The sequence below is a fragment of the Cryptotermes secundus genome, unplaced genomic scaffold, assembly GCF_002891405.2.
Source record: "Cryptotermes secundus unplaced genomic scaffold, Csec_1.0 scaffold179, whole genome shotgun sequence".
Classification (NCBI taxonomy): Eukaryota; Metazoa; Arthropoda; class Insecta; order Blattodea; family Kalotermitidae; genus Cryptotermes; species Cryptotermes secundus.
The window spans coordinates 817762-845641 of NW_019724586.1; the positions used below are offsets into that span (position 1 = coordinate 817762).

Below are 27880 nucleotides of genomic sequence, written 5' to 3' on the forward strand. Positions count from 1 at the left end.
AACCCGGTTGTATTCAGCTTATGATTTTTCAAAGGTATTTCAGGCGCTTTCAGTCTACGTAGGAATTAACTTTTTACTTTCAGCAGTTCTGCTTTTGTGGAATTCTGTTTCCCACAGAACAGTTTTCAACTTTAGACCTCTTACCTCCGACATTTTATATATATTTCTTTTATTGCTAAGGGGGTGGGACTAAGTCCCTTGTACTGCGGCCATTTCTGGCCTATTGTACCAGCCCCAGATGATAGGTGAGGGTGATTGTGGAGCAGTTGGTGGAATGAAGATTGGCAGGGGAAACCGAAGTACTCGGAGAAAACCTGCCCCAGTGCCACTTTGTCCACCACAAATCCCACTTTACCAGACCCGGGATCGAACCCGGGCCGCCGCGGTGGGAAACCAGCGACTAACCTCTTGAGCTATGACGCGGCCTTACATTTTATATGTTTTTATCCTTGGCACTACAGCTCCAGTGGGCCTAGGCCTATCTCCATGAACTTCTCCGTTCACGTCGGTTTTTCTAGATCTTACACATTCGGTAGGACTCCTTGGGCGGGTGATCAGCTCGTCGCAAGGCCTCTACATGTACACAAACACAGAAAAACGCACACACACAAACTAAACACCCGTGCCCTGAGTGGGATTCGAACCCACGATCCCGGTTTCCAAGCGAGCGAAGACAGTACATGCCTTAGACCGCTCGGCTACCGTGACCTGCAAATTTTATATTTACTAGACTTAATTGATAATTTGTCTTATAATTTAATTAAGGAACTTCACAAACGTGAACAGATGCTATGTGTACTCGGTACCATTTGATCAATAATTTATAGAGTCCAGCTCACTGGTCACTACGTCCTTACCGGCTCTTAGACCCATTTCACTCTTGTTCAGTCGGTGCTGGTGTCTGGAGCATGACACTGGCCACTTTCATCTTGAGCCAAGTCTAGAATTCGTGACGCTTCGCCTCCAGGCACCGCATGTGTCTTCATGGTGTGACGCTTGAGAACAGGAAATTTTATCTGCTTCCACATACTTTACCTCACGAGAAGTTCAAATTATAGCACACCTGAAAGAAATATTTAAGAATTAATTTTTGTGGGCCTCAGTAAATCTGCTTTTCTCTCCCCGTATAGTCCGTATGCAAACGATGGATATCATATAACACATTGAAGTTTTCGCATAAAAAATGTTTCGATAACATTATTGCAAGCGAATCATGCTGTTACATTCGAATATGGATTTTACTGAATTCCAGGGCGTTGGATGAACGCAGTATGCCCATTGTGAATTACCGTATATGAAACGTTCCTTCGTAATCAGCTTTACGAACAGCAAGAGGACGGGAACATGGAATATTGTTTGCCGTTGGGGCACTGGTCAAGAGCTCTTCGTGATCAGGGACGTTTTGTATAGGTAAAATACTTGTGGGCCGGTCACGGTAGCCGAGCGGTCTAAGGCATATACTGTCTTCGCTCGCTTGGAAACCGGGATCGTGAGTTCGAATCCCACTCAGGGCATGGATGTTTAGTTTGTGTGTGTGCGTTTTTGTGTGTTTGTGTACAGGTAGAGGCCTTGCCACGAGCTGATCACCCGCCCAAGGAGACCTACCGAATGTGTAAGATCTAGAAAAACCGAAGTGAACGAAGTTCATGGAGGTAGGTCTAGGTCCACTGGGACTGTAGTGCCAAGGAAAAAAAAATACTTGTGGAAGAATACAGACCAACCGGAAAATATATTGCCGTCCCTTATGTGCCCCAATCTTCATCTTTATCCTTAAGTAATCGTACGAATGCTTTCGGAAAGGTATAAAGAAAGAAACAGAGACACACAGAAAGGGAACTAAAGAAAAATAGATAACAAATAAATTACCAGGATCATTACATATTGTATGACGTACATCCTTAACAAGTTTTCGAACCAATTAACTAGACGTGGTAGGAGATACTCAAGTCGTTTGAACAGAATAATATTACGGCCAGTGTTCTGCTAGTGAATTGGGTCTGAAATGTACCTCTTCGAATAAATTAGGACTCCTTGATTGCTGATGAGCTGATTGCAGTGCTTTACGTTCAAAACAAAGAAGAAACAAAACACGAGAAGCTATTCATGCACCTCCATGTTAGTCAAGTTAACAAAACGTGTATTGCATAGGGCTTAAGATAACCCGAATATCATAGGTAAGTTGCTAGGACATATACTTCGTATTATTGAGATCCGGGATTCGATCCTTGGCCCGAAAGCCAGCTTCCTTAGGTTTTTCTCGTCATATTCCATGGCAGCCCCTTTTACCAGCTTAGCCATGATTGGCAGTTTCCTACCATTCCATTTTAAATAACCTAAGTACTTAAAAAATGGTTTTTAAGTAGACGAAATAACAGTTTCAGAATTGGTTACTATTACTTATGGCTGAAGTATGAACTTTTCTTTGCATGTGATATCAAATACTTCAAGTCAGATGTAAACATCATTGAAATACTGGTTGTTTCAAGGTAAAGAGGTTATGTTAAATTCACTTTTATTGTGATTGCAGTATGCTGGAGAGCACCATATACTCATATAAATGAATCATAAGGAGCCTGAACTTTTCTGACAGGCTTGGAAGAAACTAAACAAACTTTTAGTCCGCAAACGAACTATACCGACCGAGCGACCGTGCCTCTTCGGCGAAGTTAGTGCCAACTTTTGCGGATTGAGGGTGTCGCGTAGTCAGCGCAACGAATCCCCACGGTCGTTAATCTCTGTTTTCTAGACCGGAGCCGCTACTTTTCCATTCAGGTAGCTCCTCAATTATCCTCACGAGGCTGAGTGGACGAAGTCACTTATAAATAAATAAATAAATAAATGTACATAATGTAATTTTAGATACTTGTGATCCACATTACCAGACACAAGATCGTTCTCCTTATAAATTGTCGACGGTCGGGCTTAATACTTCCCCAGTTGTGAAACAAAAGTTTCCCTGAGATAGCAGGAAAAGCAGTAAAGAAGAAGCCGGAATAGCGGAGCGAGAGTAGACGTTCATTTTTAGGCACTACTCGGTAAACAGGTTCCTGCGGAATTGAACACGCACGCAACAATAGAAGAACTACCGTTTCTATGCAACGGCCAGGTAGACACACATTTGTAAGAATAGAAGAATTGTTAGGAAACGTTTTCTGTTGGGTCCTCCCCAAGGATATATAACGAGAAGAATTGAAGATAGTCTCTTGAGTAGGCGATCGAAGATGATGGAGAAGAGATGACAACTAGGTAGTTGGCAGTTGCAGCAGAGAATTGGATTGGGAGTTCCGGAGTTGGCAGCTGGCAGATGTTGGAGGAAGCGAGAGAGTTCAGCTGAGAACTGAAAATCCAGAAGCGAAGAGAAGTCTTTATATTGCTGTAGTACAGTGATATTTGGAATCTGCGGTTACATTGAGACTGTTATAATTCCTGTGTTAAAATCCCTTGCCAGGAAACGGATAATGGAGACTGCAATAGGCTTGAGGGCACTAGTCTGTGTCGGAGAACTGTGAAGTGTAGTTCCGAGTTGTGTACACAAATTATCGATAAGACCACTAGCCAGTGCCTACCCCATCTATAGTCACAACCCCTAAAACGTGACAATATACACGTAAATCAATAAATGGACGAGTATGTTAAATTTGTTATTTTCATAATAGATATTCCTTGAATAGTTTCCATTTGTTACTGGCAGTATTGCATTGTTTTCCAACCTTATTCTGCGGACTGAGGAGAATTTATGGGAAAAATAATACAGATTTGCCTTTAATCTGGTTTTCACTTGAGACAGTTCAACGATGTTAAGACTTTCCTAATTTCCTAATACCAAAGCATGACTACATTTCAGCTAGTGACGAGCTGTGACCAAATGAAGTCAAGTTACGTGTGTAACGCACGCATCAGCCATCCCCAACCGTCAGTCTGTCCATTCATATTTATTAACCGACCCGTACAATTAATGACTGTCGGGCCTAGCTTCAGAGATCATGACACTGCGAACGCATGCTGGTGACGTGTAAGGTCACAGTTCCGGAAATGGAACGTAGTATATATAGTACTGCGGCACTGAATTTTGAAATGTGTAGTTGTATCCACCATCGCCGCCTATACAGAGCCGCAGCCACCATGACTGCCGCAGTTATAATTGTCAATCAACTGATATTGTTTAACTGCTCCCGTTTTGAAAATCTGCCAGCCGTGACGCATTTCGGGAGCGTTTGCCTCATGTCTTGTACACGTGACACTTAAACAATATTCCTGCCACAAACAGATTTCTAGCTGTTCTGTCTGTATTTGTTTTCTTCGCGCAGATTACGAACAATAAAACAATTTCTTATCGCCCATTTCATTAACACACGGCTTAGATCATTTGGGATTTGTAGCACAACGGAATGGGAGGAGTGCGCCTCTTGCTTCTTCCATATTTTGTGACGTTCTTCTCGTGACTTCTTGCATGTTCATATGCTACAAGCCAGAAGGTCCCGGGTTCAATTCCCGATGAGGCCATTGGGTTTTTCGATTTACCTAACCCTTCCAGCCGCACTATTGCCCTGTGGTTGACTCAGCCTCTAACACAAATGAGTACCAGGAATCTTCCTGAAGATAAACGGCGTCCGGCGCATAGGTCTAACAACTTCACCGCCATCTGTGAGCCGATTGTCTGGAAAATGTGGGAGGCCCAACGTCACACAACCTTATGGGCCTCAAGCACCTGTTACAGGGATTTTTTTTTTTTGCTGCGCTTGGCTAATTTTGTCACACGGCATACTTGAAGACTTGTTTGTCAGTTAATCTCCTGGTTTTCTGTGGACCCCGTGTATTTTAATAGTGGTTTTTAGTAATTTCTAATAACTTGAACAGTCGTGTTCATTGAGAGACCCTCATTTAATATCGAAAGCAGACCTGCCTGATCATGACAGTGATCAGATCGTGTCAAAAAAAAATCGATCTGAACTTTTTGAATTCTTGGAATCTTCTAGAAAAATACACTAAGATTTATTTGTTCCGCAAGAGTCAGGAAGTCTGTTACCGTTTTCCCTCAGGAAGGCAATTTAATATGATGTAATAATATTGACTCTTTTCATGAAAGTCCTTGGCCAACAGCATGATCGAAACCAATGTCTCCCATGTGTCGATTCTTGCATGCCAAGTTTGGAACTTGTGTTGCTCCACTGTAGAAATAACTATCACTTGTGTCCAGTAGCACACGCCGATCGCATGAAGAAATTATATTACAGAATGAACCATCTTGTGGAGCCATCTAGTATGATAAATATTGAAGGGTTCTGTCTTCTGGGATATAACGCCGTATAGTCTGCTTAAAGACATCCGACGTTTCGGGGGAGAACATTACATCCATCATCAGGGCCGAAGAATAGGCCAAGTAAGAAACTAGCAGGAAGCAAGCAGAGTCAATATATCCTAGAAGATGTAACTCTTCATAAATACCGCTGTGAGAACCTCATATCCTACATGATAAATATTGTCTTGTGTTGACCGTGTGACGCGACAAATAACTTCACGCCGGTCTTGGATATAGCGAATTTATTGCACACTTTTATCCACACTTACATAATTCACAACTTCAGTATCCCAATTCTACTGCTGTAGTCACTTCCAGGCTTCAGCTGTCTCCGGCGGCTGCTAGAATTCAACTGACACTTCTGACAGCTGTCTCGATTCCATTCACTCGATACGACTGAACAACCCCTAACTGCCAGCCTTCAACTGAACTTATAACTTCTTCACGTTCACAGTTCACTCGCTACAACTGAACTCGGCGACTACTAGACTTCAACTGAACTGCTTACGCATTCCAGTTACTCTTATAAACCCTGTCGGACAGCAGAAAGCGCACCTCGCTTCACTGTTACGTAATCGCCGTGTTTACAGAGGCGTTGCTGGGCAACGCTGCGTAGCAACTAGCGATCTTCAACTCGGCTAGGCATGGTACGGACAAACACCGCTTTCCGTACTGTTGCGTAACCTCGTTCCATATCCCGTTGCCCAATAACAGTTTGACATGTCACAATATTCTTGGCATATCTTTGGGAACTTTTAAAGTATCGCGCTTTCCCTGGATTTACAACTGGTCTGTATGATACTCTGTAGTTCCCTTGCTGAATTGGACAGCCGAATACGAGAAAGTCATCCAGAGAAACAGTGGTCACCTGGACAAACTGATTCCAGGCAAAAAAGAAGGTTCAGCAGTAAACCCCTGGTTAATCCAGAAAAGCCTTCTCGGCATTTCATATTATCATGTGTATTAGTGACTATAGACGGGGTTTGGATTAGTGAATACATTTTTTGACCACTTACAGGTCATAACTACAAATAACTACAACACTATTCCTGATTTCCACACACTCCACACTAAGTCATCTCAGTCTACTTTCACTAGTCTATAGTTGGTAACAGCTCTCCACAATAGTTATTTTTCTGCAGTGTTTTCGCTAGACGTTTCCGGATAACTAATCTTGAGCTTCCGTTGCTCTTGGAGCTTCAACTGCACTGCACCTACTCGCTGAACTCAACTCGGTCGGTCGAGTAATATAGCCTCAGAGCGGAGCCACAGAGAACACCGTCTGCAACACCTCATCTATTGTTTCGTGCCGTCACCGCACACGCTTATGCTGCGGGCGCTACATAGCAACAGCTGTACGCGTCACGTATCGTGACACCTCTATTGCTGCGTGTGGACATTACCTAGCAACGGCTGTTTCTCTGCCTCCACAGTTCGTGCTTTGAACAAATACGGCACAATATTAAATTTGGTATAGTTAAAACTGCTGTTAAGGCAATCACATTTGGTTTCTCTACATAAAACAGAAAGTTTCGAGGATCAGCGAAGCCAGAATCAAAGAAGAAGTATTCGTGAGGCCCCAGATTATAGAAATCACGACATAGTGTTCGTTCGATGAGGTCCGGGTTCGATTCCCGGCGCTACCAGATTTTCTGAGTAGTAGTGGGTCTGGATCGGGGTCCACTCAGCCTCGTGATGATAACTGGGGAGCTCTTTCAAGGAAATGTCCGGCTCCGGTCTATAAAACCGAAATTAACGGCCGGTGGGATCCGTTGCTGACCACGCAACACTCTGTATCCGCAAAAGTTGGCACTAAACTTCGCCGACAAGCGGCGGTCGCTCGGTCGTTATAGTTCGCTTGCAGACTGAAATCACGGATTTATTTTTTTTTACCTAGTCTAAGTTACTGCCCAGAAGGAAAGAAGCAAATCACTAGAAAGACGTCGGAACAGCTGAACTCCAGGCCGATAGTTGAATCTGGGCCTGTCGTATACGAAGTCTGAACGAACCGCCGCGACGCTTTGATATAAGCAATGTAGAACGTCATTAACCGTTTCGTCAGTTGTGATGTTGCCATTTGCATTGTAATTTCCCCGTCCAGGCCTTGGACTGCTTATGTTCTTCAACAGATGTCGATACAAATGCAAAGATTTATTGTCCTATGAATACAGATTACAACATGCAGCACTTAAAGGTAGGAGACACGCGGTAACGTAGTTGGTTGAAGCACTATGCTAAAAGCAGGAAGGTCGCGGGTTTGAGTTCCGATGAGGTGGATTTTTTCAATTGACCTAATCGTTCCAGCCGCACTATGGCCCTGGGGTCGACTCAGCCTCTAACAGAGTTGAGTACCACGAATCTTCCTGGGGGTAAAGGGCGGCCGGCACGTAGTGCTGACCTTACCGCCATCTGTGAGCCGATTGTCTAGAGAAAATGTGGGAGCCACGACGCCCCACAACCCTATTAGCCCTCACGGCCTGTTACAGGGACAGCCTTTTTTTTTTTAACCTTTTAGCACTGAAAGGTATTTTATCTTTCGGAAGGATCTTATTCCAGTTTTAAGTGGCGAAGTTTATTGTTTTATAGTGCATTCACATAACTGTGGCGTTCTTCAAATTGTGAGCTGTGGAATATAGGAGTTCAGTAGGCAATTAATGAAATGTAACCACCAGAAATGTAAGTTTCGAAAACAAACTTTAAATGCGTAACATGTTCTGCCCTGATATAATTTAACATAGGCTCAAATAACTGCGCGAACAATTTTTGGTCCTGCAGTAGCTGTTAGATAGTCACGAGGAATTGTGTGTAAATATACAAGTTTATACAGATATAAATTTCAGCAGTTATATTAGTGGTTTCAACGTGATGACAGTGAAGATATACGTAGGTAATATTCTGTTGATTATATCGAAAAATATTTCAGGCAAATCTTCTTTCCATGCCGAGTTTTATTAAAAAGGGACCTTCTTCTGTTAGTATATTGCCATGAGAATGTATAATTTTGGTTTAAAAACAAATAGCGACGATATGAGGCTCTCAGAGCCTCATATAACGACGATTTGAGGCTTTTTTGGGCTGTGAAGGTTCATACTGCGGTCTTCTGGGTTGCGTCGCCACGGTGTCTGGTGTATCGGTGCCAACGTTTCGGAGAAACATTCTTCTACAGCCTTCGGACCCCCGAAGATCAGAAACGATATGCCATGCGCAGGATGGTAGCGGTTAATGAGGCCAGTGTTTCATTACAAGTGTCTTCTCATTCTTCGACACGTCTTTTTGCAGACTGTGACTGTGAGATGCTAAGGTGGAATTCATTATGGCGCCTCCATACATTCGTATGCACTGTGATCGGTGCAATATTTAAGTCCATTTTAAATTCTAATGTAAAACCAGTTTGTACGCGTGACCTATTGTTAGCATGGTTGAGGAGGACAAATGACAATGCCACATATGGAGAAAAAAATATAAATGCATGTTCTGGTTGGATAACCTTGTTAATGAAACTTAGATAAACGTACTGTGAACTTTTTTCTTCTTCTTCTTTTTGCGGAAGCTCTGATGAACCTAGTAATTCGTTGAAAGAAGATATTGTTTAAACAAGCCGAATAACTGTGATATGCTCAAAGACCATACTGCATCCTTGATTTGGGTATTTTGAATCCGGTGATCATTGTGTCGTTTACCGACGCTTTTTTCCACTAGCGGTGGTTATATAGTGTCTAATTGTAGGATGAGGGTGACCGACGAACTGTCTTCAATGTGAAAGGAAGCAGTCATGGCCCTCAGGGTAGTCGATATCGGAGCCCAGGTTCGAATCCGCGGTCCTTGACAAAGAGCAGTGTGACCTTCGGTATTTTCAATTAACGTTTGTTTCTGCTCATTTAACAATGATATGTCCATAAACTGTGGTAATACTGGTGAGATCTCTGTCAGCCATTTTTTACATTCTCATCGGCTTGCTACGAATTATTTAGTAGTAGAACCTGTTTGCTGCATTTATGTTTTGCTGTTTTTTTTTTAATTTTCCTTAAATATTGTTCTCTTTCATACCAATTTTTAATCTTATTGTCCTATCAGTGACTCTTGCCACTTGGTACCCCGTCCTAAAATGTAAATATGTAAAAGTTTTGCATGTATATTACACAAGAAATTTCTAAACGAAGAGAATTATGATTTGAAGAATAACTCTCAAAGAGTTGTTGCGAATGTGCACGTGCCCGTAAATGCTGAACAGTTCGTGTGGCAGCACGTAGAAGAAATCAAAAAAGAGTTTCTCACTCAGTCTCTTGATTGGTCGTAGTTCGACAAACAGTTATTCTTTTGTCGGGTTCTTAACACGTGAGACGAGGGCTAGCCCAGTGTCTGGGCGTTGCGTCATCTAGGCAAACGAAGGACGGTGTAATTGGCATGGAAGATTGTCGCTATCTTCGACCCGTGCTGTGTTGTGTTTTGCCTCTGCTGCGTCGGACAGTCTCTCCTTGCTTGTTGCCCGGAAGTATGACGCACGCCATCCTCCATTGGTTGCTGTTCTGCTGGCTTTTTTTCCGTCGCGGCCGTGTGCAGGTGGAGTTAAGAACATTCACTTGTTACTCGCAGGTATCCAGGTGGTTACGCTAGCCAGCTGGAAACTTCCAGCAGTTTTGTGGATGACCGACCGGAAATTACATACAAATGTATTCCTTTAAAGCCCCAGGTTCACTGTTCCTCTCCCCCCCCTCCCCCCTCTTTCTTGTATATCTGAACTGAAATGAAACCTTTTCCTGTTCTAGTGACAGAAGGCGCACCGTTTCGTCGCCACAAAAGGAAACTCATGTTTCTTTCGTTCTAGCTGCCTGTCCGTCCGTTGTCTTTGATCGGGCGAACTTATGAGAAAGACTTAGGGTTAAAGTTTTAGGGGCCATGTTTCTTGAGAACTTTTCAATCGAAAAATTTACTTTCGCGAATACTACATGTAATAAGGCCACGGCCATGCTCCTTGCTTTTCAAGGTTGAAGAGAGAGAGAGAGAGCTTTCCGTTGAAAGAGATCTAAACATGAACATATGCAACCGAAAGCGAAGAATCGACACATGGACCCTTAAAAGTTTTAAGTTTCATAAGAGGGGCCTGAGGGGCACGCGTAGCGTAGTTGGTTGAGGCACTATGCTACAAGCCGGAAGGTCGCGTGATCGAATCCCGATGAGGTGGATTTTTTTTTCAATTTACCTACTCATTCCAGCCACAGTATGGCCCTGGGGTCGACTCAGCCTCTAACAGAAATGAGTACCAGGAATATTCGTGAGGGTAAAGGGAGCCAGCGCATAAGACTGACAACCTCACCGCCATCTGTGAACCGATCGTCTAGAAAATGTGGGAGCCTCGACGTCTCACAACCCTATGGGCCTCCACGGTCTGTTGCAGGGATACCTCTACTTAGTTCTTTTACTTTTAAGAGGGGCCTGACTCAGAAGAGGGTGGTGTGACGGTAACCTGGTAGGACTCTTATCCAAGAAAGACCGAATTCGAATAGCGACCGAAATACTGGCTGTCTGGACTGAGGATTTCGGTGTTTCCACATCCCGGGATAATACCCGCGGCCTTCCTAATTCACTATCACAAGTACAGGAGAATGTTGCGAATGGTGGACTGAGAGTGATATAGTAAACAAGCAGTCGTAGCCTGGCATGGTAATTAGTGATGTTTCTTGAAGGAAATCGCGGAAAGCGTTATGACAAGATAACTAGTCCCATCGGCGATTCGAATGGTTAAAGCCCGACTGTGAGTTACAGGCGTTACTTCAGATTCCATTCGTGTGGAGCGACTGAAGAAGATAACGAGAACTTCTTGTAATTATCGCCTACCTCGAGTTACCTGTGTCAGCTCGAAAATGAAAAAAGTTGCAGTACGCTTGTGCCTTAATACAGTAGTTAGTTAGTTATTGGAGAGGGTGGGTTTCCATGCACTGAGACCTGTATTGGTCCATTGTGCTTCCCTCTATGATTTCTACCAGTCTCTATATCCTACCGGTACTGGTGCTTACCATCAGTCCCGCCCAGCCAGCGAGACCGGCTCTACTAGGTGAGAGGTATCTATAATGCTTCCCCCATCTACCAAAGGTATTAGGGACTGCTGTTGGGCGGGAAACGTCCGTCAATTTGGCTCAGTGACCTCCTCTGGAGATATGAGGTTCTTTTACGTGCCGTAAAGCTACGACACGGGACCCACGGCTTAAAGTCCCTCCCGCAGGACTTGTTCCCTGAATTTTTCCGCCCTTAAAATTCGACGACCTCCGCCGGGTATTTGAACCCGCGTACTACGAGGCATGAGGTGGGAACGTTACCTCTAGACTACGGAGGCCGCTGCCTTAATACAGTAAATGCAATGAGAATCGTTTTCTGCGCCTGCGCATTACGTATATATTTCTTACTTTCTTCTCTCTCTTTCCCCCCCCCCCCCGTACTTTCATTCTTGTTTATATCTCTCTCCCCTCTTTATTATATTCTCTACTACTACTACTACTACTACTACTACTACCACTACTACTACTACTACTACAGAACCTCGGAGTGTCTGTTGTATTTCTAAAGTTTTTGTCTTTGCATTTTAACCTACTTTCATAAAGTAGGCTTCTGCGCTGTTCATGTTGTGTGTGTCTCCCCCGTCCATGTTGTGTGTGTCTCCCCCAAATAACTTTTGATTGCCTGACCCAATCTTTATGTATATCATGGCACCTGAGCCCATCTCAACATCATGCTTCATAAATACCTCCTCATCATCATTCTGTGTGTCCATATGTGTACCTCCTGTCGTTGCTACGCAACAGCTTGGTAAAAGATCCCCCTATCGTTCCTAGGCAAGGGCTCGGTAAAAACGTCATCGCAGCAACGAGTACATGCAACAACAGAAGAATTGCTGAACCCGTCGTTTTACATGCTGACCTTGTCTTATCTTTTATTTTAAGCGAAGCGTGCCCCCCACGTCCTTATTAATGTGCTTTTATGAAATGGAACGTAGTCACGGGAATAACAGAAAATATTGTTTGTAATCCTGCAATTTGATGTGCGTTAAACCCAGGAAGAGGGCAGCACGTTGTTGTAACCTTAACTGCTATTGCTGGTGCTTGCACCTTTGTGGAGGTTCTCAAAAGCTGCCAGTCCAGTTGCAGTTGATCTGTCGCGCTGAGCCACTTCTGACGTCATTTTAGTCTGAACGTGGGGCTGGTAAGCACATCATTAAATTCTCTAACCTTGTCGCTGAATTCAAAGTTTTCTTTGCAGCGTGGAACTAATTCGCCCTTTTGACCTGCACTCCTCGCGGGGCCTCCCATTTTCTGTTGGTCGCCTGTGTAACTGTGACATAACTGATGAACGTAATGTTACCATAGTTATTAATTATGACATTACGGCATTCATTGGCCTTAATGATAAAAATCAGATGCGTGATCAGTGAACGCCATTCCTCTATGATTACATATCGCCTAACAGATTTAAATTGTTCGTTGCTCGGAAGCCATTCCTGATAAATCAGTACATTATTATTTCTTATACCGTATAAAGCAAATCACAATACAGATGCCTGACTCTGAATAGTATCGAGACGAAAGAAGCGTCGTTAAATAACCCATGGATAAAAAATGCACTGTACTGAGTAAAAAATAGTTCTATATTGAGAAATATTTCAAGTAAAAGTTTTTTAGACCTTAACGAAGTCGAACAGTTCACGTAACGTACCAATTTTGAATTCGATGAACCTTTTGACTTTGTTAATCCTGGTTAGGCACACTAGTCTGTATGTATTGATAATGACCAATGACATTGTAATAGTAGTTTCCGCATGTTCTTCTGAAGATGGTCGCTCCAACCGAAACATGTAAATAATGAAAGATTAAAAAAACATTTATCAATCACACTGGACTGCGTTAATAATCTTTTATCGGTAAGCCTTTTTTAAGTTTTATAAAGTTAAATTTAGCCGTCATTTAAAATAAAGGTTATGACTGACCGATACACAAGAAAATACGATACATCTGAGAACTCGAGTATTTTGCCTTATACATAATTTCGTAAAAATACGTTCATCACTTTCAGAGATAGAAATACGGACACACAGAGTCGTTATTCCCATTATACGGTCATCTTATACACTTCATGGAAGAAACAAAGCATAATGTCACGTGTGTGGGATTCCGTGACTAATAATAACGGGTTCTGGACTGCATGATTGGATTTATTGACGCATTATATAATCAACTTACACTTAACGAACAATACAGCGCTATCGCTGATATACACTGTTTACAGTTCACCGTTACATACGCACTAGGATTCTCAGTCTGCACTAGTCGTATCCTGGTAACGGAATTAAAGGAGTCTCATTGTGGCTAAATCTACTAATCACACACCAAATCTACACACGCTGACTTCTAATTCTTATTCAACTACTAACTTCCCGTGGCTGCCTCCTACCGACAACCCGACAACTTTTCTGTACCCCAGCAGCTGAACACTGAACTCAGTTGAACTCCCAATCAAGTCAAAGTCACATTGCGACTGACGGTCGGTCGGTCAGTCTGTAAGTGTTAGTGTCGAACCCCATCTGGGGCTCATGAGCAGATACAGTAAAACTTGGTTATAGCAACATCGGTTTCTGCGACACCTTGTCTGTTGCGTCAAATATTCAATGGTACGAACTAATTCCTCATATAGCAACTGTTTTTATACCTTGCTAAGTACGACATGCACAAATGCATCAACCTCGTATGTAACGTCATTTTCATTCCTGAATTTCTCTGATATCGTGGGAAAGTTCGATGTGTCTGCCCACCCTCACTTTCTCTACTTGCTGACGTGACTGTCCTGGAAGAATACGACCGCGGGCTGCAAGAGGAGCGTGGGTTTTATGCGAAAACAAGGGTGTGGGGTGGGACTGCGTGAATAGTGCAAGAGGACGCGGCAGGTTGTTAACTGCATTCCTTTCCTAGAATCTCGTCTAACAGGACCTCACATTGTCTACTTACCCTATAGTGTTCCTGCCTAAACCCAGAGAAGTGCAGTAGCGAAAACATGGCAATGAAAAGGAAAGTTTTAAGCATTGAAGAGAAAGTTAAAGTGATTCGTGAAATATTGTGTGTATTGTCAGTGAAAAGCGCTGTAATATGTCTTTGATATTACACATTTGGGCAATTCCACGTTAATGTTACGTTAGTCTGTACTTAACTACGTATTTCACTAAAAAATGCAACATTTTAACTCGGTTTTTGGTAGATTTTTACGTGACTAACATAAGGCTACTGTGGAAGTGCCCATTTCGGTTACAACGACATTCGTTTATAACGACACTATTTTTAGGTCCCTTTGATGACGTTATAACCAAGTTCTACTCTATTTATTACTATTTGACAGTTACGGTCTTGTTTTTTGTGGGGCGTCCTCTCTGACGAGAAGCCGGGTCTGTTATTTGTACATGCTGCTGGGCCTTGCCAGCACAGTCTTTCTCGGGTCCGAGTCCCTTGGGACTCGTAACCATATTTTACTGTCTCAGATTTGAGACTTCTTCCCTTTTCGTCGCCTCGTACGACTCGCAGTGTCACAGTGGAGGTATTCGACCCCACCTCCATATGGGTTGACGCTGCAGAGTCGAGCTACTGAAAATGTTAAATAACGAAATAAGTTGGTCACGTGATCGTGTCCGACTCTTAATCATTTCATCTTGTTCCCTTTTGCAAATAACCGATTCGGCTTCATACACTATGAAGTCCACGTACACCGAAATCTTACTTCCGACACCGAAGTAGTTGACCCAGTGGTAGAGAGTGAAAGAATTGTCGAGGTTCGAGATGCAGAAATCGGTAGATAAAGATGTACTATATGGTTGTTCTTTGCGTCCCACTCACATTATGGGTTAGCGGCTCGATCTGGCCACGGTCGATTTCGCCCCCCCCCCCCCTTTTCCTTTTNGCACGTAAAAGAACCTCATATCTCCAAAGGAGGTCACTGAGCCAAATTGCGGACGTTTCCCGCCCAACAGCAGTCACTAATACCTCCGGTAGATGGGGGAAGCATTATAGATACCTCTCAGCTAGTAGAGCCGGTCTCGCTGGCTGGGCGGGACTGATGGTAAGCACCAGTACCGGTAGGATATAGAGACTGGTAGAAATCACAGAGGGAAGCACAGTGGACCACTACAGGTCTAAGTGCATGGGGAAACCCACCCTCTCCAATAACTAACTAACTAACTAACTACACTGGAATTTTATGTACACAGTAACAAGCATTCTTAATAAGTAAAACCAGGAATATTTTTTATTTGACTAACATCGTCTGGTTTGTTGGTTGGTTGGTTAGTTAGTTGGTTAGTTGGTAAGGCAGTCGCACAATGAGTTAATCACCAATCGTATTAAGTCAGTCGCTTGTTTGGGGTATTTCTACTTTTACTGAGGATGTAAAATTTGTTACCTCTGTAAAGGCACTCGACAGCGAGGTGTGAGCACTAAGCCACAGTATAAAAGCTCCACTGTCCTAGAATACCTTGTGTAAACAAGCACCCGAAAGTGTGCTTGGTTTCCCCGCGTGCTTGTGCAAAAGCGGATTTCCCGTCTTACTAACAATATCAATATGAATACCAAACGTGACGCAAGATGGCGATAAAAAACAGGCGTTGCGCGCGCACACGCACATGTATATCGAGCTCAGCGTGTGAATTTTTGTATCACGATGACCATAACCCACACTACATATTCGTCTGACGGGAATGTTTTCGTTGCGTGTTAAAAAAATACCAGCGTAAACATGGGTCTTACCACCACGGCGGTCCGAATTCGATCCCAGGTCCGGTCATCTGGCATATGTGGTGTATAGAGCGGCACTGGTGCAGATTTTCTTCGTTTACTTCGTTTTCCTCTTCCAGTTTTCATTCTGCTACGTATTCATTAATCGTCCTATTATCGATATCATATATATCCTAGATCCTGGCAGCATCGTTAAGTCACAGACCAAGGGGGAAAAAAAGGACACGTGAAGGGACCTTGAGGCCATATTAGAAAATAATCGGAATTTGTACCGGTGAAAATTATGTACAGAAACGGAAAACGATGTTGTATGTATCGAATTTGTAGATGTTGCTGGGCTCGTCATATAAATCGAAGAATTGTAAGGAAATTAGGAGTCCTGATTTTTTTCTAAGGCTTCTTGTTTGGATAATATTAAAATTACATATAAATGGCCCATAGGGTTGTGAAACGACGGGGCTCCCACATTTTCTCTAGACAGTCGGCTCACAGGTGGCGGTAATGTTAGCCTTACGCGCCGGCCGCGCCTTACCCTCAGGAAAATTCCTGTTGCCCATTTCTGTTAGAGGCTGAGTCGACCCCAGGGCCATAATGCGGCTGGAAGGATTAAGTAAATAGAAAAAAAAATCCGCAATCGGAATTCGATCCCGGGACCTTCCGGCTTGTAGCATAGTGCCTTAACTATATTTTTTTATTCGCATAGTGGGTCCACTCGGCACGTCGGCCACTCTTTGGCCTATTGTACCTGCCCCGGGTGATTATGGGGATAGAAAAGTTGGTGGAATTAAGATTGGCAAGGGAAACCGGAGTACTCGGAGAAAACCTGCCCCAGCGCCACTTTGTCCACCACAAATCCCACTTGATCAGACCCTGGCTCGAACTCGGGCCGCCGCGGTGGGAAGCCAGCGACTAACCGCTTGAGCTATGGCGCGGCCTGTTCCTTAACTAACTATGCAACCGCGTCTTTCTGGGGGATAAAAAATGGCCGGCGCGCAAGGCTGACCTGACCGCCATCTGTGGGCCGATGTCTAGAAAATTTGGGAGCCTCGACGGCCTGTTGCAGGGTTAGGTTTACCTTTACCTATAAATGAAAGATCCGGCTGTAGTTTTTCCGATATATCAACGTGGATTATTAGGCATTCTTTTATCGAGACGAAACTTTTAAGGGCCGTTTATCAGGTTGGGTTTGTCCGTCGTGCTGTTAGCAGTTTAGTAAGGTAAAATGAAGCACTGTAGTTGAATGGATGTATAGATCCACATTTTCTTGACCTCGGCAGTAGCTGGAGGTGAGTGGTCAGCTTGACGTCCCCCGGCCGCTTTGCTCTTGGGGAAAGAGCTCTCGTTTCCCATTGGACAGGAGTTTGGGTGGATCCCAAACAGAGTTTAGTAACATTCTGTACTAAGTATTCTCGTTGAAAAGCCTGAAATGAGACTTGCAAGCGTTGCAGTCGGCCAGTCGCATACCCTGTAAACTTTTCTATGTATGGGGCCAAATATTTGTCGTTAATATTAAATAAGCATTAAGGCATGTATGATAAATGGTCTGTGTTACACTGCTGCTGATAAGATGTGCCTTGTTAGGTTTCAGGTCACAGGGTAGATCTCGTTACCATGTTAGGCCACGAAAACAAAAACAAATAGAAAGGATTCAACTTCGCAGTCCAGTGATGATAATCCTACTTTGTGTTCTGGAGGTTTCGAGATCATATCTCCGGCCAGGACCGGCTATTCTGACTTTCCTCGGTCCGTTGAGCGGATGTCATGACAAGCCACAACCTCTTGGTTCAATACCCTGCCCAGTTCATCGTTCATTTGTCTTACCATTCAACGCTGTGTACGTATGCAGTTAGGCCGCGCCATAGCTGAAGTGGTTAGTCGCTGGCTTCCCACCGAGGCGGCCCGGCTTCTGGTCCGGGTCTGGTCATGTGGGATTTGTGGCACTGGGGCAGGTTTTCTAAGAGTACTGCTGTTTCCACTGCCCGTCTTCAGTCCACCAGTTGTTCCACAATCACCCTCATCTGTCATCAGTGGATAGTACAATAGGCCAGTAGTGGCCGCAGTACCAAGTGGACTAAGTGTCACCCCACTAAGGATGATAATGTGTGCAGAGCCGTGTCAGCTGTGGAGGTATGTCTGCACTCCCCCATACGTCGTCATTACGTGGTGCTTAATTTAGTATAGGGACAACTTTACCTTTTAGCTTACGGATAATAAAGGAGTTGATGTTAAGTAGTTCGCCCTGCATAATAACCACCACAATCATCACCACCTAGGCAAAATTTGAAGTCTCCTTGTTTTTTATTCCGTTGTTTATTAAAGGTTCACATGAATATTTAATTTATTTTAAAATTCATGTGGTTTTATGCGGCTATGCTGTTTATATCGTTGTTTCACAAAGGAAATGTAACGTTAAAGAGTTATTTATTCTGGAATTTAATATCGTATAGTCTAGTAAAAGTGAACCGACGTTTCGGAGGAACATATTGACCTCGTCTTCAGGGTCTAAGAATAAGCCAAACAAGAAGCAGGCGTCACTCTCTCCTGCGGCCCGTGGAAACGTCAGCTTAGCTTTGAAGGAGACAGCAGGAGATGTTTCTTTTGGTGGCACTGGCGTCCATAAGAGTTAACGTTTATGCGACATAAATTATTAAAGTACACGGAGGAGAGATTACTTTGCATAGCCTTGGGGAAATCGTAAAAGCACTGGGCTGATTTCCAACTCTCTAAACGTATGGGAACATTTTCAGGTTCCCCTGAAACGAACTGTGATAGTTCTCCACTCCCTTCAGCACCACATAAACTTTTCTGGCGTCATTTATAAGCAATTAAAGCGTCGGTGGCAAAATGAAGAGAGTGTCTTATTTTCTCTTACGTGTTCCTTGCAGTTATGTTGAGCGAGAACGCTATATTTTCACATACAAGGTGTGTCCCAAAAGTCATGAAATATATTTCTTTCCCGCGCTCCTACTGGTCGGAGCGCCCTGGAACCGGTTGGGTGGGGGGGAGGCCTTTAGCATCACAGCGCGCCCCAAGGTCAGTCTGCTCGAGCATCGGAGGCGTCAGTATCGCTGATTTAGTGCACCTGCGTTTTGTGACCACGTCACGGCGCGCGATGGCGGATACTTTCGAACAACATTGGGTGGTCAAGTTCTGCACAAAGCTCAACAAAAAAGCTGCCGAAATTCACGAACTGCTTAAGCAAGCCTACGGGGGTCTGCTCTATCATATGTGCAAGTTACAAGGTGGGTGAAGAAGTTTAAGGCCTGCCAGGAAGGAGTGGAAGATGACCCCCGCTCTGGACGGCCATCAGCAAGCCAAACCGATGAAAATGTGACTCGTGTGTGTGATTTGTTGAATACTGACCATCGAATGACTGTCCGGTTGTTAGCCGACACTCTGAACATTCCAAAAACCATTGTGCATCGAATCGTTATGGATGAATTGAACATGCGAAAGGTGTGCGCCAAGCTGGTCCCCAAATTGTTGACGGACGAGCTGCCGCAGCCACCCTACCGTCCCGACCTAGCTCTAGCCGACTTCTTTTTGTTCCAGAGGATCAAGACTGCACTCAAAGGACGCCGTTTTGAAAGCATAGGGGCTATCCAAGCGGCCGTGACAACAGCTTTAAAAGAGGTTCCCGTCGAGGCCTTTGAGGGGGCGTACCGGGCAAGGGAGAGTCGGTGGAAAAAATGTGTAGATGCTCATGGACAGTACTTTGAAGAATATTAACACTTTGTACCGATATCATCAATAAATTTAAAAAATATATATATATTTCATGACTTTTGGGACACACCTTGTGTAGCCCTGTTTTAAATCTATTACATTCACAATATGACATCATCCCTCAAGCAACATTGGGTTGTGAAGTTTCTAACTGGATTCAAAGAGAAACGTAAAAATTTTTATGTTAGGTTGTAAAGTAAAATGTCAGGACTTTACAGATGTAATTTAGATTTCTTATATAGTGTCAGTTTTGTAAAACTGTTACTTAAAGATGACACGCCCATGTTTTCGAAAAAAATGAACTCTTAAAGGTCACTTGTAAATTTCGTAAAATTTACAAAGTTTCCATAGCCAATCTAGTCGTCTTAGCAAGTAAATAAAGGAGATTTTGGTTGCTTTTCAGCAGACTTAAACCTACTAAAGATAGTGAAAGTAAGTATTGAAGTCTATCAAGAATTTAAATTCCGGAGAAGAAACGGTCGACATTTTGAAATATAAAACTCCGCCAGTGAAGTGTGCTAAATTATAACTTTCAGTCTTTATTTTTCGGCGAATATCAGTTTTGTCTGAAACTCATGCAGATTCCGCTACAAGATCCTCTCTTATTAAGCAGTTTTGTAGAAGTGCATAAAACAGTTGTTGTTGGGTTTTTTCTTGTGGCAGGACACTCGAATCTGGCCATTTTCGAATCTCAACCAATGCGTGATAACCTCAGCAAGGAAATAAAGGAGATTTTGTTCGCATTTCAACAGATAGTAAAAATAAGTTTTGAATACTATCAAGAATTTAAATTCCGGAGAAGAATCGGTCGACCTCTAATGCTGTTATCAAGAATAATGGAGCTATGCCTCCACTCCGCCATACGTCGTATGTCGTGATAATTAAGCACAGGGACAGCTTTACCTGTTTGCCTTTACTTCCAGTCAGTTTTAGGTACTTTTAAAAAACAAATGCACCAAACCACTGACGATTTACATCTATATCTTTCAAACATGTACTCATTTTCTCCACCTCCCACGATGACTGGCCAGTGATCTTGCAATTGAATCGCCGATACAATTTTAAGTGGCTCACAGAGGTCAAAGGTGAGTCCACGGCACGGTATGTACTATAACGGCACGGAACGGAAATGTACGAGTGAAAGAGAGACATATTTCAAGTTCTGGTAACACCGATAAATCCATTAGCAATACTAACATACTCCTATTGTGAAGCTTTCTCTTTAGTTGAATTTAAAGTATTGGCAGTATCGGAAATGGCCAGACCACGAGGTTTTCTGTTTTCCGTCAGATAGCGATATTACTGCAACCTAGTACGATCCTCAGGCTTGATTTTAATCGCCATTTTATACGTGCAGTGCTGTCCGAGTCAGTAGAGTACCTGGCCATGGGCTGAAGGGCCAGGATTAGATTTTAGTCAAGATCTGTGAACTTTCTAATAAAACAAAGTATTACCTTAAGTAACTCATAAAGTCTATTTCTTACTTACAGCTTATTTGTTTTAGGTAGAAGTGTCTGTTTTGTGAATTGCAGGGATAAGACTGCCAAAGTGGAGTGCAAGGGAAGAAGGGCTCTGGCCATGTTTCTTGTACTAACCATCTAGTGCTGAGGTCCCCCACACGTCTTCGTGGTGTGGTTCTTAAGTAATTAAGCACATGGACATCTTTACTTCTCTACTTTTAGCCATCTCAGATGCTAAGAGCTGGTCTACCCGCGACCATCGAAGTGTGAACGGAAGTTTCTGCGCAGGCCCAGAGTTCTAGCTGTAACAGACTGCGTGTACAAATACAGATTAGTACCTGACTTCTGTATCATAACGATAAACTCAAACATTTGAACACAGCACTGTTTTCGTGTTTTTTTTTTCTTCATTCGTTTTCGAGTTACTTAAAGACGTAAAAGGTAAAGTTGTCCCTGTGCTTAATTAGTTAAGCACTGCCGTGAAGACGTGGGGTAGTGAAGGTATATCTAGGCCACTTTAACCCCGGGAAAGATCCCGTGATACCCGTTGGCTAGGAGGAGAGACTGGCCCTACAGCCGGTCTGGACGCTATGAAGTAGAGAAACACCTCGTGCTTTTGCTGGGAATCGAACACTGCCGTCCTGCCCGTAGCCCGACCGAGGAGAATCAACAAGCAGTAAGGCTAGTTACAGGAAAGCTCTGAAAAAAAAATAATAAAATTCACTAGTACAGAAAATGAAGTATAAGGGAGAAGCAAAACGATAAATAGCACTATGTTAGTGACAAAAATAAAGTTAATAGCGTAAACAAAGGAAACTTACGCATTATATAATTAAATTATGGAAAAATTTTAATAACATCAGTTAGGAAAATACATTTTGTTAAAAATGGTCCAATTTATCCATATATTATTGTCATTATATACATGATGATGATGATGATGATGATGCCATATGCTTGTAGTGTCTAATACAAAGTCGGTTTTGGTAAAAATTCAGAGCGCCCTCAGTATGCAATTCCACCCATCCACGTAACTGTTTGAACAGTTCTGTCGTTTGCGATATAACGCCATATAGTCCGTTGAAAGTCAACTGACGTTTCGGAGGAACATGTCTATCGTCTAGGTCCAAGAGTAAGCGGAGCTAGAAACCAGTGTGAATAACATAGCAAGGAGAGCCAAAGCGTTTGTTTTAAACACTTGCTGAGACACTGGCACACGATACACTTTAATCCCGAGATGGGGTTTTGTTTGCAACAACCTTCACTTAACGGAAGTCGTGGCAGTGCTATTAGAAATGCGTCACGTACAGTGTCTCGCGTTGCTTCTATTCCGCAAAGTTAATTCGTATTAATATAACGGAGTTTGCCATGTTGCTATGTCCCTGTCCACTGCACTAATAGATAGTACTGAGAAGAGATCTCCCGGTCGATGTGTTGAGAACAATGCATTGAAAGGAAGCTTTGTTAAACTTGAATGGCTGTTTGTTGTATAGAGTCGGTCGACACGAGTTGGCGATGCTTTTAACTGGAAAGGCGCAGACGGCTCCTCCCCCTCGTAGTACAAAAAAAGATTTCTGTCGGAAAGATGAAGCCCTCTGTAGTTACGTCTGTTACCAAAGGCAACTGGTATAAGGGCCGCCCCCTAAGGCGTCGTGCGAAGGAGTTTGGATTTTGATTTCTGGATTATAGTCTGCATTAAGAGTTGTAGTGACTGGAGGTTGGAGAAAACTGCATAATGAGGAGCTTCGTAACTTGTACTCTTCTCCAAGTATAATTAGAATGATCAAGTCAAGGAGGATGAGGTGGGCGGGGCCAGTAGCACGAATGGGGGAATATTGCACGAATATTGCCCACCTACCTACGCCTTTGTCTTCCCAGTGGTCTCTTTCCTTCTGGCTTTCCCACCAATATCCTATATGTATTCCTCTTCTCCCCCATTCGTGCTACATTACCTGTCCACCTCATCCTTCTTGACTTGATCATTCTAATTATACTTGGAGAAGAGTATAAGATATGAAGCTCCTCATTACGTAGATCTCTCAACCTCTTCGGTTCAAATATTCTCCTCAACACCCTGTTCTCAAACACCCTCAGTCTATGTTACTTACAGCTACTAGTACTGTTAAATTGTATTTCTTATGATCCTAACTCCTATTTCTATGTAGCTTCTACACCTTAGTGGATGCTGGGAACGTATATTCATTAAGCACAGTGAAGTCTTCACACATTAGAAACCTCACATCAGGGGCCACGCAACGCTGTGTGAGTAAACCAAGAACAGAAGGAGTTGTATCGTTATTTGCCTCGAGATCCCATCTGCATTGTACCTTGAGTCCGTGAGGGAATCGTGTGAAAGTTGCAACTACTGCAGAAAACAGAGATCTTCCTGTTGCAGTATCTTTTAGCGTGTCACAATCCACATATGTTTAATTCATGAATTTGTAATTGTAATCGTTTCTATCAGCTCCCATCCTCTGTGTTCTTACAGCTTCGTGATTTTATTTCCGCCAAAACCTATGGTGAAATTATCATGTGAGATGGGATAGCTCATTCGGTATAGCTAGGAGCAGGACGGCTGGGGTTCAATTCTCGGCAGAGGAAAGAGATTTGTCTCCACTCCACAGCTTCTAGACCGGCTCTGAGGCCCACCCAGCGTCCTAACCAGTGGGTAACGGGGTTGTTTCCCGGTCAAGCGGTCGGGACATGAAACTGACCGCTCATCTCCGTCTAATACCGAGGTCAAGAATGGTGGATCTGTACCTTCACTCCCGTAGTCTTCATGGCGTGATACTTAATTAAGTTTAGGTACAACTTTACCCGGTGTTTCATAAAAACCAATGAGGGTTAGAATATGTACGCTACGTGTAAATGCGCCGGTCCACTCTTAACGGAAGGGTCCTATATAGAAGGGATCCAAGGTGTTGGAGAACAAGGTGGTGAGGTTGTCTGGAAGTAAGAAGGGTTAAATAACGAGGAACCGGAGACATAATGCTGTTAAGGCGATTAGATGAAGATGCTGGGATACGGAGTAGGCGATTTGCATGGCAGAAACGAGGCATATCTACTTCAAAGGAAGATATCAGTTGGAAGACCTTGGAGATGATAGGATAATATTAAAATGAGCCTTAGAGAAGTAGGATATGTAGGTGTGAACTATCTGGTTGTGAACGTGGCTCCAGTATAGTGTCCAGAATTGTGAACGTGGTGAGTGAACGTCTAGGATGCACAAAAAACTCTGAATATATTGATCGGCTGAATATCTGCCGTATGTTCAAGAAAATCCTGTACAGTCAAGTCAGTAAGAAGTGACTCGATCTCTCTGGTGGGTAATTCAGTTTGTTGGACGCTACATACCAAGTTCTTTCTCAGTACAGCCTAATTTTGATATCCTGCTGTGACATCTAAAACACAGTTCCTTATTCTGTGTGGAGCGGGTGTAGAAGTCCCAATGAGTGACGTCATTACACCATACTTCGTGATTTTCTTCTCCACGCTCTGATGACTGGCTGACAAGTGATGTAACACACCCTTTGTCTTGAGCAGTCTTGTTATCGGCTGCGATCTGTAACAACTTCCGCAGGATGATGAACTCGGCCACCATTTTCTATCTCGACGTCCCACAACCCTATGGGCTTCCACGGCCTGTTACAGGGATAACTTTACTAACTTCTTAGAGCACCCACGATACAAATCGGTTATGAAATTGGACCGACCTGTCATCAATTGTAGCGCCATGACGTGTAAAGCTAAAGTACTCGTAGTCTCCGTGCCTATTTATGCACCGTGTCATGAAAGTGTATGGAGGAGTGCAGGTATAGCTTACGTATTCGTAAGCTCGGCAGTAGATGGAGGTGAGTGATTACCTTCACGCTTCGGCTGCAGCAGGTTATGACTCTGGAAAAGGTAAAAATCTCTGTCCCTACCAGGAATCGAACCCCCGTTTCCTAGTTACGGCCCTAACAGTGACTTGCTGCCGCCTTGAATAGCGAGACTGAGTTCTGACAGGGCACGGATTGTACTCTATGTTAGCATGTCAGACCATTTCTGAAACCCATCCAACCTCACATCCAGCGTATACCGGAAAAGTAAAGTGGTCAGATCGTGAACTCATCTACATATCGTGAGAAAGTATGTATGAGTGGAGTCTTACCTCCACTCTTCCTCGTTGACGTGGTGCTTACAAGTTAATCACAGCCAAGTTGGCTTTTTTTCCTCTAGGCTAGGGATGTGTTACTGTCCTCACAGCGCTTAACTAACGGAACAGCACTCGAAAACGAGACTCTTAGACTTCCAGTGACGCAGAAAATTCCGGTTTTGTGTGAACCCAAGAGAGAGATAGAAAATAAATCGTAACAGAACTTTTTCGCTGGAAATTGTGGTAGAGTTCATGTAATTCGCAACGATATTGTGAGTAACGAATCTGTTTTTTTTTTAATGGCTCTTCCAGCCCATTTAGGGCCCTGGCCTCTTATTTAGTTTCGTAATCATTTTCACAGACCGTAGGACTCCTTGGACGAGTGATCAGCTCGTCTCAAGGCCTCTACGTAAGCACAGGACAACACAAACACAGAATAAGCCCATACACACACCAAACATCCATGCCTTAATTGAGACTGAGATTGAGCGTCCGAGCGAGCGAAGACAGTTCATGCCTTAGACCGCGCTGCTACTGTGACCGGCATCTGGATGTTGTACCTAATGAAATTAAGATTAGATGAAAATCTGGAAAGCTTTCTGCAAATAAGTTTATATTTTATATCTTCCCCGCCCTGTATAAAAAGCAGAAGATGCCAGTTTATAGAAATGTAGTTCTGTACCTGTTGTTTTGTATGGCTGTCAGTCTCTCGCTCCGAGGTAAGAGTACGAGCGACTGCGAGCCTGCTATTGATTGGAGGTGTACGAGAACGAAGTAATGAGCAGGATTGTTGAACTTAAGCAGCATGTCATAACAGAGAGCATCATGAAGGTGGATCCTGCCTTAGTACAGTTATTTAAATATTTCTGGATATTTATTTATGGTCTAATATTGTATTGCCGGGGTAGCGTAGTCGGTATAGCGACTGGCTACGGGCTGGACGACAAAGGGGTCGGAGTTCAAGATCCGGTTGGACCAAGAATATTCTCTTCTCCAAATCGTCCAGACCGACTGTGGCCCAACTTCCTATACAGTGGGTACCGGGGGCTTTTTCCTGGGGGTGAAGCCGACCGCTCACCTCCATCTAGTGCCGAGGTCAAGAAAATGTGGATCTATGCATCCACTCCCCCATACGCCTTTATAGCGTAGTGCTTAATTCGTTGAGCACGGGGACAGCTTTATCTTTACTTAATATTGTATTTAAGCATCCTGTTGCATTAATGTATGTTTTGTATATGCATAGTAACGTGTTAAATGCAACTTATCTGATCACCCTTCTAGTTCACTACATGTTTCGGTGCTGCCTATCTTGCTAAAATTGTTGCACTGTTAATACGCCGCAAATGGATTTCGGTGCGAATCCTACAATGAGAAATACTCACAAGCAAATATCATTTTAAATTAATGGACGACGACCACAATGGAAATAACATTAAGATGTTAATTGATTTAAATTTTAATTCTAAGCGTAATTCATTTTAATCAGGAAATAACGCAATCAAACGCAATGTACACGTATAACTTTGACATACAGTGCAACAATTTTGGCAAGATAGACAACGCCTGATGATGTCCATATACGGCCGAAACATATAATGAGGTAGAAGGGTCAGTAGATCATAAGTTGCATTTAACACGGTAATATACACGCATGTGGACATAAGATATTTATGGACTGTTTGACGACGCCGTCAGTAGCTCAAACTATATATAATCGAATGGTAGGGTGATCGATCAGTGATGAATTGGAAACGACGTGGAAAAAAAAGAGTGGTCATAACCTATTGCAAGGTACTATGCTGACTGGATAATTGTGATTCATCCCTGATTTAACATTCGTTCTGCTACGTGACTTGCACATCGCCAAAGCTGATTAGTCGCCCCAAAATACAGTCCATCAGAAGACACTGTGTAGTACTGTGCTTAAGGAGACGTCTTCATATTCCATTGCAGGATGAATGTTGCATCACAAACAGGAGTATCCTCCCATGTACACAGACATACGTGAGAAACAGTAATTGAGGAATTGGACACCTTTGTTGTACACCTGTGTGATTTTGCTAACCCCTGTTTTCCAGTATTCAGGCGCGCGTGCCGATGAATATGTCTGGGGGAGAAGGGTGTGTGGTTTGGGAGTGTACCCCCCCCCCCCTTGCGGGGGCGGNTATGTGCGTGCATACGTGCGCTTGTGTTTTGTGTCAAAGTTTGCCTTACAACAAAAACAGTTATGTATTCCTTTTCGTGATTACTCTTGTCATGTACAGGAACTCGCTTCCCTTTCACGATTTAATTGGGGTGACTGAAGAAAATAAATTATGATGCATTATACTGCAGCTTTCCCCCGTTCCTCGAGACAGTTTCTATGTAGTTAGTACCTCTGTGCATGTTATGCTGTTCAGATTTCAGACCCAAGAATCCAGAACTGTTTTAGATATGCAGATATTTATCTCCTGGTTTATTTAACAAAGTGGTGGTGATGGTGGTGGTGGCGGCGGCGGCG

The 27880-nt window shown here is 43.4% G+C and overlaps 1 protein-coding gene across 4 annotated transcripts in view; it reads left to right on the forward strand.

The window, feature by feature from the left end:
* LOC111862305 (tyrosine-protein phosphatase 99A) overlaps positions 1–27880 on the forward strand; it is a gene marked incomplete at its 5' end in the record, with an annotated part of 708382 nt that overhangs the window by 638817 nt on the left and 41685 nt on the right.